This window comes from Eutrema salsugineum, unplaced genomic scaffold, assembly GCF_000478725.1.
Source record: "Eutrema salsugineum unplaced genomic scaffold, Eutsalg1_0 scaffold_4, whole genome shotgun sequence".
Classification (NCBI taxonomy): domain Eukaryota; kingdom Viridiplantae; phylum Streptophyta; class Magnoliopsida; order Brassicales; family Brassicaceae; genus Eutrema; species Eutrema salsugineum.
The window spans coordinates 11338889-11350607 of NW_006256686.1; the positions used below are offsets into that span (position 1 = coordinate 11338889).

The window sequence follows — 11719 nt, forward strand, 5'->3', positions numbered from 1 at the left end:
TATTAATATAAGAACAGTTAGTGAATGTATATTAACTTGATATGCTTTTGGTTAATAGTTAGGTTATAAGAACAATTTTATATATCTGTCGCATTACTTGAATGTATATTAACTTGTTATGGTTTTGGTTATTTATAATTGAGGATGATATTATTTAAACTTTCTATGTTGTCTACATAATATAAACGTATATAGTATTAGACGAATATATATACATATATATATCGTAATGAGCAAACATCTATAGAGAATAATGAAAGCAATTGGTTCTCACTAGATATACTCCTAGTTTCTACTGCAATAGAACAGTGATGTAGTTGTAATATAAAGGATTCGAAATCCAGAGGACCAGTGTTACTCTATGAATTTGTGAGGATTGAATTAAAGCTAAGACGAAAGATGGTTTGTTTCGAAAACTAAAAAATAAACAGAATGGCAAACAACGATTTAAATTCAAATTAAAACAAGCACTAGACCAAAGCAATTCGCAGGAATTTCAGAGATAAGAATCAGATGACTGTTCAGGGCACAAATGTAACGCAAGTCTCGAACTCAAACAGAAAAGCTTATCGATCCACTGTCGTGATCTCGATAACTTTGTCTAACAACCTAAATCCTAAACTGTAGTTTGAACTTAGAAAATTGCAGACAAGCATTAGCTAGCAGGTTTGATCTGTTCACGATTTGCCTTAACTTCAACTGTCGTTGGCTAAGGACAAATCGCTCACCAATGTTTATTCTAGCAACCTATTACACTTTTGATGAATAGATTAACCTAAAATCGCAGATTGAGTGATCAATTCAACCTAAGCATTAAGTCTAACAATGGTGAAGACAATAGATATCAAGCCCTATTTGCATCTAATCCTTTAACTCATGAAATCCTTTGAACGCTTTAATCTAGCTAAGAGATCTACTCAGACATGGAGAAAAGAAACACAGAAACAGATGGAAAGGAATTCATGAATTAAAATCGCAGAAGAGATAATAGGGTTCAGAATTCTTCTCAAAGTGTAGCAGATTTCTTCTCCCAAAAGCTTACAAGTCAAAACTCTATGGTCCAGGAAATTGTAAAAAGAAAGCGTAGCAGTAAAGATAGGCGGCTTGGACTCCTTTTATTCCTTTCACGCAGCTTGAGATTAGGTAAAGATGTTTTCCTTATTTTTCTCCCGTCTGGAGCAGGTGCTCCACGAAGGGTCCAAACCGGGAGCAGGTGCTCCGGGGATGATTTTTCCAAAAACGTGTGAAATAGCTCCTTATTGCTCAAATTCATCTCCTTTTGCTCCAATGCCTCCTAAACACTTCAATCCTTTGATAAGGCCTCTAAGTCACCTGAAACTTCCTGAAAAGATTCCAAAAACTCCTAAAACAATTAGTAAACACAAGTTAGAATGAGTCAAAATCTCCACTCATCAACTACCCCGAACTTGAATCCTTGTTTGTCCTCAAACAAACTCAAATTCAACTCCAAAAGAATGACTGGATAAGGCTGGGAACTCGCAAAACTCAAAAGACCGTAAACCTGACCAAGGCATGTGACAATCTGCTGCAAAATCAATCAAAAATATAACCTCCATTTACTTCTCCGTAGACGCTGCAGCTTTCCAGATTAGTCCCTCAATTTCATAACATCATCCATGTCCCATCATCGCTAAGTCTCATCGATAAAACCAGTGCTAAGGACCTTCTTGACTCGTTCCCATACTTGTACCTTAACAAATTGACCATACTACACAAAAGTACCTTTCCTCTCCCCCGAACTTATTCACTTTTCAAGCTGTTTCGTTTTTTTTTTTTTTTTTCGGCACATATAACAAGGTTCAAAGACGCGAGTATTGATGGTGATTGCCACCGAATCCCCGGTTTGTCCCTTCATTATATATCAAAGGTGTAGGCGAATAATGGGGTCACAGGAAATTTTCCTACCCCTCGCTTCCATCCCTTGTGTGATCATTCCACTTTAGAAGTAAAATAATGGGATCCTTGGAAATTTTCCTAACCCTTTACTTCTAAAAGAAAATCATTTCAATCTTTTCTGCCTTTTGTTCAATTTTTTTTTTAGAAACAGCCTGAAACAATGCTTAGAACATGAGAGAGGAATACCAAATCTATCACACAGGTCTTTATTTGTCAGGTAAGAATGAGGAATCAAGCCCTATGAGCACTAACCTGATCGATGAGGAAAATGAAGAGCTGAAAAATTAGCTCAGGTTCATTGGATGTGTCAAGAATTTTGGGCTCCTCTAGTCTACTGCTTTGTCTTTGGATTTTCCATTAGTCGATCTAGATGATTCTGCAGCAATAATCACTAGAAGAAGATGGTCAAGATTCACAAATGGTCTGAAATCATCATAGAATTGGTCCTAATTCCCACAAGCTTTGACTTGACTCATATAACAAACTGACTCAAAGAAACAAACTAAAACTGACTCAAGAAAAGCACAAGAAAATGCAAAAGATGACAAGATCCTCCCCCGAACTTATTATACACCGTCCCTGGTGTACAAATAGGAGCAGAGAAAAATCCTGTCGAAACAAATAAAAGAAAGGAAACCAAAGCGGATAGTACAATGGTGGTAGAGAGATGTTACTAGCGGTCAGTGAGTGGTGGTGTCCTCCGGGCTCTCACTACCAGATCCACCAGTGCGACGTCTGCGTCTCGGGTGCCTTTCCGGAGAACTGGATGCGGTCGCTGTGCTGCTACGACATCCACTGGTAAGCATCTGCAACAACCTCTTCATGAGGCTGTTGTTCTTCTTTGTAGACGCGACCATCCACCTCCAAAACTCTGCATCATCAGGATCATCAGAGATAGGAGCCAAATCGAACTCACCAGCATCAGCTGAAACGTAGTCAGGCAGCTCCTCATCTCTCTGCGGTGAATGTGGATAGCGTGAAGAACTGGCGCGAGCAGGTGCTCCGGAACTCAAAACAGGTGCTCCAGAATTCGGAGCGGGTGCTCCGTCGTGTGCTGCATCAGCTAAAAGTGGCACCTCCATCAGGAAACGCAGGTTAGCTGCAGTGTTTAGTGCGGTCATGGCAGGATTTGGGAGAGGCGTGCGCTGTGCAACTCCGTAAGCACCTTTGTAGCTGTAGGTGTTCTCATCGCATAGAAAACCTGAAGTCAGCAGATGGGCTGTGTCCATTCTCCTTCGACTCACATCTTTTGTAGCATACCGAAGAGGAATATGAGCAAAAGTGAAAAGCGCTGTGAGGAGACTCCCAATGTAAATGACCTGCGAACTCCCAAAAGGTTTGGTCCTCACTGCGCATATGGTTTGCGCCAGCTGAACTCCAAAGTTGATACTGTGCTCGACCGGGACGCTGACGCTGTAAGAGTCTGCAACCAAATCACCACAACCAAAGTAAAGCAACATCAAAACATTCAGCGCTACCTTATTCCCAGAATCACGGTTGAACAGCATGTTGTTGAAGATTTTCGCACAGATTCGAACAGCTGGGTGGCGAATGACTGATACGCTTGCCGTGTTCGACTTGTAGTGGCCAGAGGCGATGGTTTGCCAAAATTGGTTGGCAACCTCGAACTTACTCGGGAAACGCAGCTCTTTATCCTCGTCATGAAACCCGTAAGCAGTGCAAAACGTTGCCATGTCGATGCTGTAGCGCTTCCCTTCAGCAAAGAAAGTGAAAGTCGCTTCATCGGCCTTTGGCTTCGTCGGATTTGCGTACCGCAACTTTGCAGATGCGAGGCATTGGCGGACCAGATCAGGGTAGAGATCGTCGTCCTCGAAAGCGAGTTGCGTCAGCTTCGTGTTGCGCAGGATGATGCTCACCTCATCGAAGATTCCCAACCGTTTTAGTGTGTCTGTGCACATCACTAAGGTTGGTTGCAGTTTGATGTTGAGCAGCTTGTTGTAATAGAACGAGTCCGTTTGGTCCCACTGCTCGTCCGATTGTTCGGGTATCAACTCATCAGGCAATTCGATCAGTGTGTTTTCTTCGCGAGGCCATGGATACGTCGATGGGGTAGGTTTACTTCCCTCACCGTTCTTCTTCTTTCCCTTCTTCTTGAACATTGTTCTGGGAGGCATTCCTGGAACAACATTGAAGAAGAAAACAATTAAGCCCATAGAAAATCTCCAACCTAATTTTTCGAGCAGAGTTTTGCATGTGTGTATGTAGAACGGATAATCACATAGATGTAAACCGATGCTGCTCTAGAACCTCAACAACATGCGCATAAGTCGAAATCAACACACAGATAGAAGTAAGCACCTTTTTTAAAAATTTCGCCGAAATATTAAAAAGGGAATTGCGAGTCATACCTTTGTTGGGTGTCGAAATTGGTTGCAGAAACGGAGAGAGGACGAAAAACCGATGAACTTAGACTCAAAAACGTTGAAATCGGTGAAGTTTTGAAAAATCTGGGATTTGAGCTCAAGTATCAAGTATGGCGAAAAAGAAAGGAGGAAGGAGGTGTTTATGGGTCGCAAAACTCAAGTTAAGAAACCAAGGGAAACTCAGGTAGGGTAAAATTCTGTGTAAAATAAATCTTTTGGTAAAATTTGCACACTAGCCCCTGCGTTCCCATTAAAACTTCAATTTTCCCAAAAACTTACCTGGAAGCGCCAAACACCCTGGCAGAGCAGGTGCTCCAAACTAGAGCAGGGTGCTCGTTCGTCGCATTATCCGTGGTGAGCACCCCTTGGAGCAGGTGCTCCGGTGGGGGCTGTGGTGCTCTTTCGTCAAATTCTACGTGGTGAGCAACCAACCTAGCAGATGGAGCAGGTGCTCCCTCCTTCTTCTTCTTTTCACCTCCATCGCTGAAAACCTCTCTACCTGCTTTATCTTTTTTTTTTTTTTTTTTTTTTTTTTTTTTTTGAAAAGAAAGAACCTAAAAAACAAAGTTAGTAGCTAAGAATTGAAAGACACAAAGTTAGAGACTCTTACCGGTGGGTTGCTTCCCACCAAGCGCTTGTTTTAAGTCATTAGCTTGACTTGGAAAGCCATTTAGGCTTGAAGAGGATCGCTTAAGGTGACTGATTCACCTTCTGCGATATTTGGACCAGTAAGGTATGATTTCAACCTCTGTCCATTGACAACAAACTCGCCTCCTTTAGTGTCCAGCAACACTACAGCTCCATATGGTCGGACTTCCTTGATGGTGAATGGTCCGGACCATCTTGATCTCAGCTTCCCTGGAAACAATTTCAATCTAGAGTTAAAGAGCAATACCTGATCGTTTGGTGCAAAGCTTCTGTTGAGGATTCTCCTGTCATGGAAAGCTTTTGTCCTCTCTTTGTAAACCTTCGAGTTTTCATAGGTCAGGTGCCTAATTTCCTCCAGCTCATGCAACTGCATTACTCTCCTCTCCTGAGCACTCTTTGCATCGAAATTCAGCAGCTTCACTGCCCAAGCAGCTTTGTACTCAAGTTCCACTGGAAGATGACATGCTTTTCCATACACCAAGTGGAATGGTGTAGTCCCCAAAGGTGTTTTGTAAGCTGTTCTGTATGCCCAAAGAGCATCATCAAGCTTCACTGCCCAATCCTTCCTTGTGGTGCTCACAGTCTTCTGCAGAATGTTCTTGATTTCCCTGTTGGAAACCTCAACTTGCCCACTCGTCTGAGGATGGTATGGGGTCGCCACCTTATGCCTTACACCATTCTTCTTCAACAAGTTTTCAAAGACTTTGTTAATGAAGTGAGAGCCTCCATCGCTAATCACCACTCGCGGCACACCAAACCTGGGAAAAATGACAGATTTGAACATCTTTAAAACCACCTTTGCGTCATTTGTGGGACTAGCCAGAGCTTCCACCCACTTTGACACATAGTCAACTGCCACCAGAATATACTCATTCCCATGAGATGATGGAAAAGGTCCCATGAAGTCTATACCCCACACATCGAAAATCTCTACTTCCAAGATGAAATTCTGAGGCATCTCATTCCTCCTGCTGATGTTCCCTTGTCTCTGACATGTGTCACACCTGGAGATAAAACTCGCTGCATCTCGGAACATCGTCGGCCACCAATACCCAGCTTGGAGAATTTTCGACACAGTCTTGAAAGTGGCGAAGTGACCTGCATAAGAGGATCCATGGCAATGAAACAACACTCCTGGTATCTCCTCGTCAGCTACACATCTTCTGAAGATTCCATCAGAGCAATGCCTGTATAAATAAGGCTCATCCCAAAAGTAGTGCCTCACATCCTTTAAAAACTTCTTCTTTTTGTTTCCCACAAAACCTGCAGGTTCTTGCTCTGCAACAAGGTAATTTGCAATCTCTCCAAACCATGGGAAACCAGAATGCCGATCTATGTCAACTTGGTTGCAAAAACTCGTCAGAGCAGGTGCTCCGGTGGGGAGCAGGTGCTCATCAAACCCAGAAACTTCTATGGCGTAAACTTGTTCATCAGGAAGGCTGTCATTTAGTGGAATGTCATCATCTATCTTCAGCCTCGATAAGTGGTCTGCAACACCATTATCAATCCCTTTTTTATCTTTAATCTCCAAATCAAACTCTTGCAGCAAAAGGATCCATCGAAGGAGCCTTGGCTTGGCGTCCTTCTTCGTCAACAGGTATTTCAGAGCTGCATGGTCTGTGTGAACAACAACTTTCGACCCAACAAGGTAAGACCTGAACTTCTCAAAAGCATAAACCACTGCAAGAAGCTCCTTTTCAGTTGTGGCATATCTGCACTGAGCCTCGTCGAGTGTTCGGCTAGCATAATAAATGACGTGGAGCCTCTTTTCTTTCCTCTGTCCCAGCACTGCTCCCACTGCATAATCGCTAGCATCGGTCATGACCTCAAAAGGTAGTTCCCAATCTGGTGGCTGGACAACAGGAGCGCTGACCAAAGCTCCTTTTATCCTGTGAAATGCCTCCAAACATGCATCATCAAACTCGAATTTCACATCCTTGCACAGAAGCTGCGTCAGGGGCCTGGCAATCTTCGAGAAATCTTTGATGAAGCGCCTGTAAAAACCTGCATGGCCCAGAAAACTGCGAACCCCCTTGACTGATGTTGGTGGCTGCAGACTCGTCATCACCTCGATCTTTGCCCTGTCCACCTCGATCCCTTTCTCTGAGATTTTGTGTCCCAGCACGATCCCATCTCTTACCATGAAATGGCATTTCTCCCAGTTAAGCACCAGATGCTTCTCCTCACACCGCTGCAAGACCCTGCACAGATTAGACAAACATACAGAAAAGGAGCTTCCATAGACAGAAAAATCGTCCATGAAAACTTCCATTATGTCTTCAATCAGGTCAGTGAAAATCGACATCATGCAGCGTTGGAATGTTGCTGGAGCATTACACAAGCCAAATGGCATTCTGCGATATGCAAAGGTGCCATAAGGACATGTGAATGTCGTCTTCTCCTGGTCATCCGGGTGGATTGGGATCTGAAAGAAACCTGAATAACCATCTAAGAAACAGTAATAAGGATGGTTAGCCAAGCGTTCAAGCATCTGATCGATAAATGGTTAAGGAAAATGATCTTTGCGAGTTGCAGCATTTAATTTCCTGTAATCTATGCACATTCGATGCCCAGTAACAGTTCTAGTTGGTATCAATTCATTCCTATCATTTTTTATGACAGTGATGCCACCTTTCTTAGGAACTACATGAACCGGACTAACCCAATTACTATCTGAAATTGCATAGATCACACCAGCTTCTAGAAGTTTCATTATCTCTTTCTTTACAACATCTTGTAGATTCGGGTTTAACCGCCTCTGATGTTCTGCAGAAGTCATTGATTCATCTTCTAGATGTATTCTATGCATGCAAAGATCAGGAGAAATCCCTGGAATGTCATCTAGTGAATATCCTATAGCTTTCCTATACTTTCTAATTTCACAAAGAAGCAAGGCAATCTCTACATTGTTCAATTCAGAGTTCACTATCACAGGGAATGTCGAATTGGGTCCTAGAAACGCGTACCTGAGCCCCACAGGAAGGGGTTTGAGCTCAAGCTTCGGAGCTCTCAATTCGCTCCAAGGTCCATCAATCAAACCGTCGGGAGCAGGTGCTCCAGGATTCAGAGCAGGTGCTCCAGGATTCAGAGCAGGTGCTCCGTCGGCTATTTCTGCAGGTGAGCTCTCCTTGCCTTCTAAGCTCATGTACGCCACCTGCCTTTGCATCTTCGTGCTTGCATTCAGCATTTTTGCAAACCCATCAGCTTCTTCACTCAAATACCCATGTTCTCCTTCAGCTTTGGTGAGTGCAACTTCGAGAGGATCGATGGCCAAAACCTCTTCAGCAACCTCTTCAGCAATGCCTGAACCATCATCTATGACAAATGTCTGTCCGTCCAGCATTGGTTTCTTGAAGAGTTTATTCATCTCAAATCGCACCACCATATCTCCCAGCTGGAGATCTATCACTCCTTCTTTCACATCTATGATTGCACCAGCTGTGCATAAGAAGGATCGACCTAATATCAAAGGATCCTTGGGTTCTTCATCAAGCTCCAGAACCACAAAATCTGCTGGAATGAGTGTATCACCTATCTGAACATGCAGATCCTCAAGTATACCAACAGGGAATTTGGTTGATCTATCAGCAAATACCAGCGAGATTTTCGTCGGTTTGAATCTGGTGTAACCCAATCGCTTGGCTACAGAGTAAGGCATCAGATTCACACTTGAACCTAGATCGCAGAGAGACCTTGCAAAAAGTACATTCCCAATCCTAACTGAGAGAACAAACCTTCTTGGATCACTTCTCTTCTTCAGCACTTTGTTCTGAAGCACAGCACTGCACTCCTTCGAAACCATCATGACACTCTCTTCCTCAACAGCTTTCCCAGACACTAACCCCTTCATGTATCTTTTAAGGGCTGGTATCATCTGAACAGCATCAGCTAGAGGGAGTTTTACAGTCAAATCCTTCAGCATCTCCCTGCACTTTGCATCCTCTAAGTCCTTGCGAGACTTCTTTGGTGGAACTGGGTAAGGTACCTTAGGCGTGTAAACTCTTGCAGGAATGTTTGCTGGAGCAGGTGGCTGGAGCAGGTGCTCCGTCGTTGGCTCAGGGTGCTCCCTCGTCAAATCTACGTCTGGAGCAGGTGCTCCAGATTTTGGAGCAGGTGCTCCGATGGAGGAAGAGTGCTCCTTCGTCTTTTTTGAGACAGAGCTTGTTGGTGCAGCATGTAGAGTCTTCCCACTTTTAAGCTCAATAGCATTCACAAACTCATTCCTGGGGTTTTCACCTTTTCCAGGGAGAGTTCCAGGTGATCTCTTCACAGCTTCTGCAGTCTGAGCTACCTGAACATCCAGCTTCTTCACATGAGTCCACACAGCCTCATACTTGCCATTCAAATCATTGTACATGGTGTCCACTTTGGCATTAATCTCCATGGAAGACTTTTGCTGATTAACCAGCAGCTGTTGCATCAAGTTTTTCAGCTCATCCTGCGAGTTATTTGAGGAACTCGAAGAAGGCTGTAGGCTTGTGAAAGGCAACTTCTGCTGATTTCCACCTTGAAATCGATTCTGATTGGTGATGAACTGCTTTCCTTGGAAGTTGCTGGAGAAGTTCTTCTGAAATCCTGACTGATTCTGCACTCCTTGCTGCGGATAGACCTGATCCTGAGGGTTCTCAACATTGTTGCTTCTGTAGGATAAATTCGGGTGGCTTCTGAAGTTGTTGAAACTGCGATTCTGCACATACCCTTGTCCATTCACGAAATTTACCTCCATCTATCATTATTCTCTACATCTACAAACTCTTGAGCAAGCGGTGCATCACCAACCTCATCAGCAAAATGCACAGATCTCTGGTTCTCTCTCAACAGCAGATTCACCTTTGCTGTAAGCTCATCGATTTTGCTCAACTCCACACTATGAACTGATTTGCTAGACCTGTCATACTCTTGGGATTTGTTGCTGGAGCTTGCAGCTAAGTTCTCAATCAACTCATAAGCAGCTTCTTTGGACTTAGTCATGAAATCGCCATTGCTAGCTGCATTCAAAGCATTCCTGTAATCCCAGTTGACACCATCATAAAAGGTTGACAGAATCTGCTCATCAGAGAACCCATGGTGAGGGCACTCTCTTCGGTACTCCTTGTACCTCTCCCAAGCTTCGCAGAAAGCTTCACCAGGTTGCTGTTTAAACGACGAGATCTTGTTCTTCAGAGCTGCTGTTTTGGCCTTAGTGTAGAAATGGTCCAAAAATGCTGATCTGCACTCTTCCCATGTAGTCAATGACCCAGGTGGTAATGACTTCAGCCAGCGCAAAGCTTTGTCCGCAAGTGAGCATGGAAAAAGCTTGCACTTCAAGAAATCGGCTGGTATCCCATTTGATCCAGTCGTGCTGCAAATATCCTCAAAATTCTCGATGTGGTCCATCGGAATCTCAGCAGGAAGCCCATGAAAGAGGTGCTGCTTCACCAATGAGATCAGCTGAGGTTTGATCTCAAAGTCTTGCCTCTGAATAGTTGGAGGAGCAATCGCAGCCCTGTTGTGATAGTAAGCGTGCGGACTGTCCTTGTCTCCAATAGCAGGTTGTGGCTGCTCCCTGTCTTGCTGCGCCTTTTGCAGCTGCTCCAATTGTTGTCGAAGCTGTTGAACCTCTTCGACAGCCATGTTGCCATTGTTGCCTTGATCACCCATGTTGGCTTGAATAGGCCTTTGACGTCTGTTTTCTCGCTCGACTCTTGCTAGATCGGTGTTCGATAAAGAAACAAGATCGGTGCAGTTGCTCCTTGTGGATATGTTTGACATACACCTGAAACACACGCAAACAAGAGAACAAGAGAGAAAATTTAGTAAAGCCTTAGTCTGAATTTCAAACCAAAAATCAAAGGTAACGAATTGGTCCCCGTCGCAACGGCGCCAAAATTTGGTTCTCACTAGATATACTCCTAGTTTCCACTGCAATAGAACAGTGATGTAGTTGTAATATAAAGGATTCGAAATCCAGAGGACCAGTGTTACTCTATGAATTTGTGAGGATTGAATTAAAGCTAAGACGAAAGATGGTTTGTTTCGAAAACTAAAAAGTAAACAGAATGGCAAACAACGATTTAAATTCAAATTAAAACAAGCACTAGACCAAAGCAATTCGCAGGAATTTCAGAGATAAGAATCAGATGACTGTTCAGGGCACAAATGTAACGCAAGTCTCGAACTCAAACAGAAAAGCTTATCGATCCACTGTCGTGATCTCGATAACTTTGTCTAACAACCTAAATCCTAAACTGTCGTTTGAACTTAGAAAATTGCAGACAAGCATTAGCTTGCAGGTTTGATCTGTTCACGATTTGCCTTAACTTCAACTGTCGTTGGCTAAGGACAAATCGCTCACCAATGTTTATTCTAGCAACCTATTACACTTTTGATGAATAGATTAACCTAAAATCGCAGATTGAGTGATCAATTCAACCTAAGCATTAAGTCTAACAATGGTGAAGACAATAGATATCAAGCCCTATTTGCATCTAATCCTTTAACTCATGAAATTCTTTGAACGCTTTAATCTAGCTAAGAGATCTACTCAGACATGGAGAAAAGAAACACAGAAACAGATGGAAAAGAATTCATGAATTAAAATCGCAGAAGAGATAATAGGGTTCAGAATTCTTCTCAAAGTGTAGCAGATTTCTTCTCCCAAAAGCTTACAAGTCAAAACTCTATGGTCCAGGAAATTGTAAAAAGAAAGCGTAGCAGTAAAGATAGGCGGCTTGGACTCCTTTTATTCCTTTCACGCGGCTTGAGATTAGGTAAAGATGTTTTCCTTATTT

General features: G+C 43.2%; 1 non-coding gene across 1 annotated transcript; it reads left to right on the forward strand.

Annotated features, from left to right (window-relative positions):
- Window positions 1–10008: 10008 nt before the first annotated feature.
- On the forward strand, window positions 10009–10115 carry LOC112084826. The gene has a single exon (XR_002898485.1). It is a non-coding gene; the product is annotated as a small nucleolar RNA R71 (small nucleolar RNA).
- The last annotated feature ends 1604 nt before the right edge of the window (window positions 10116–11719 follow it).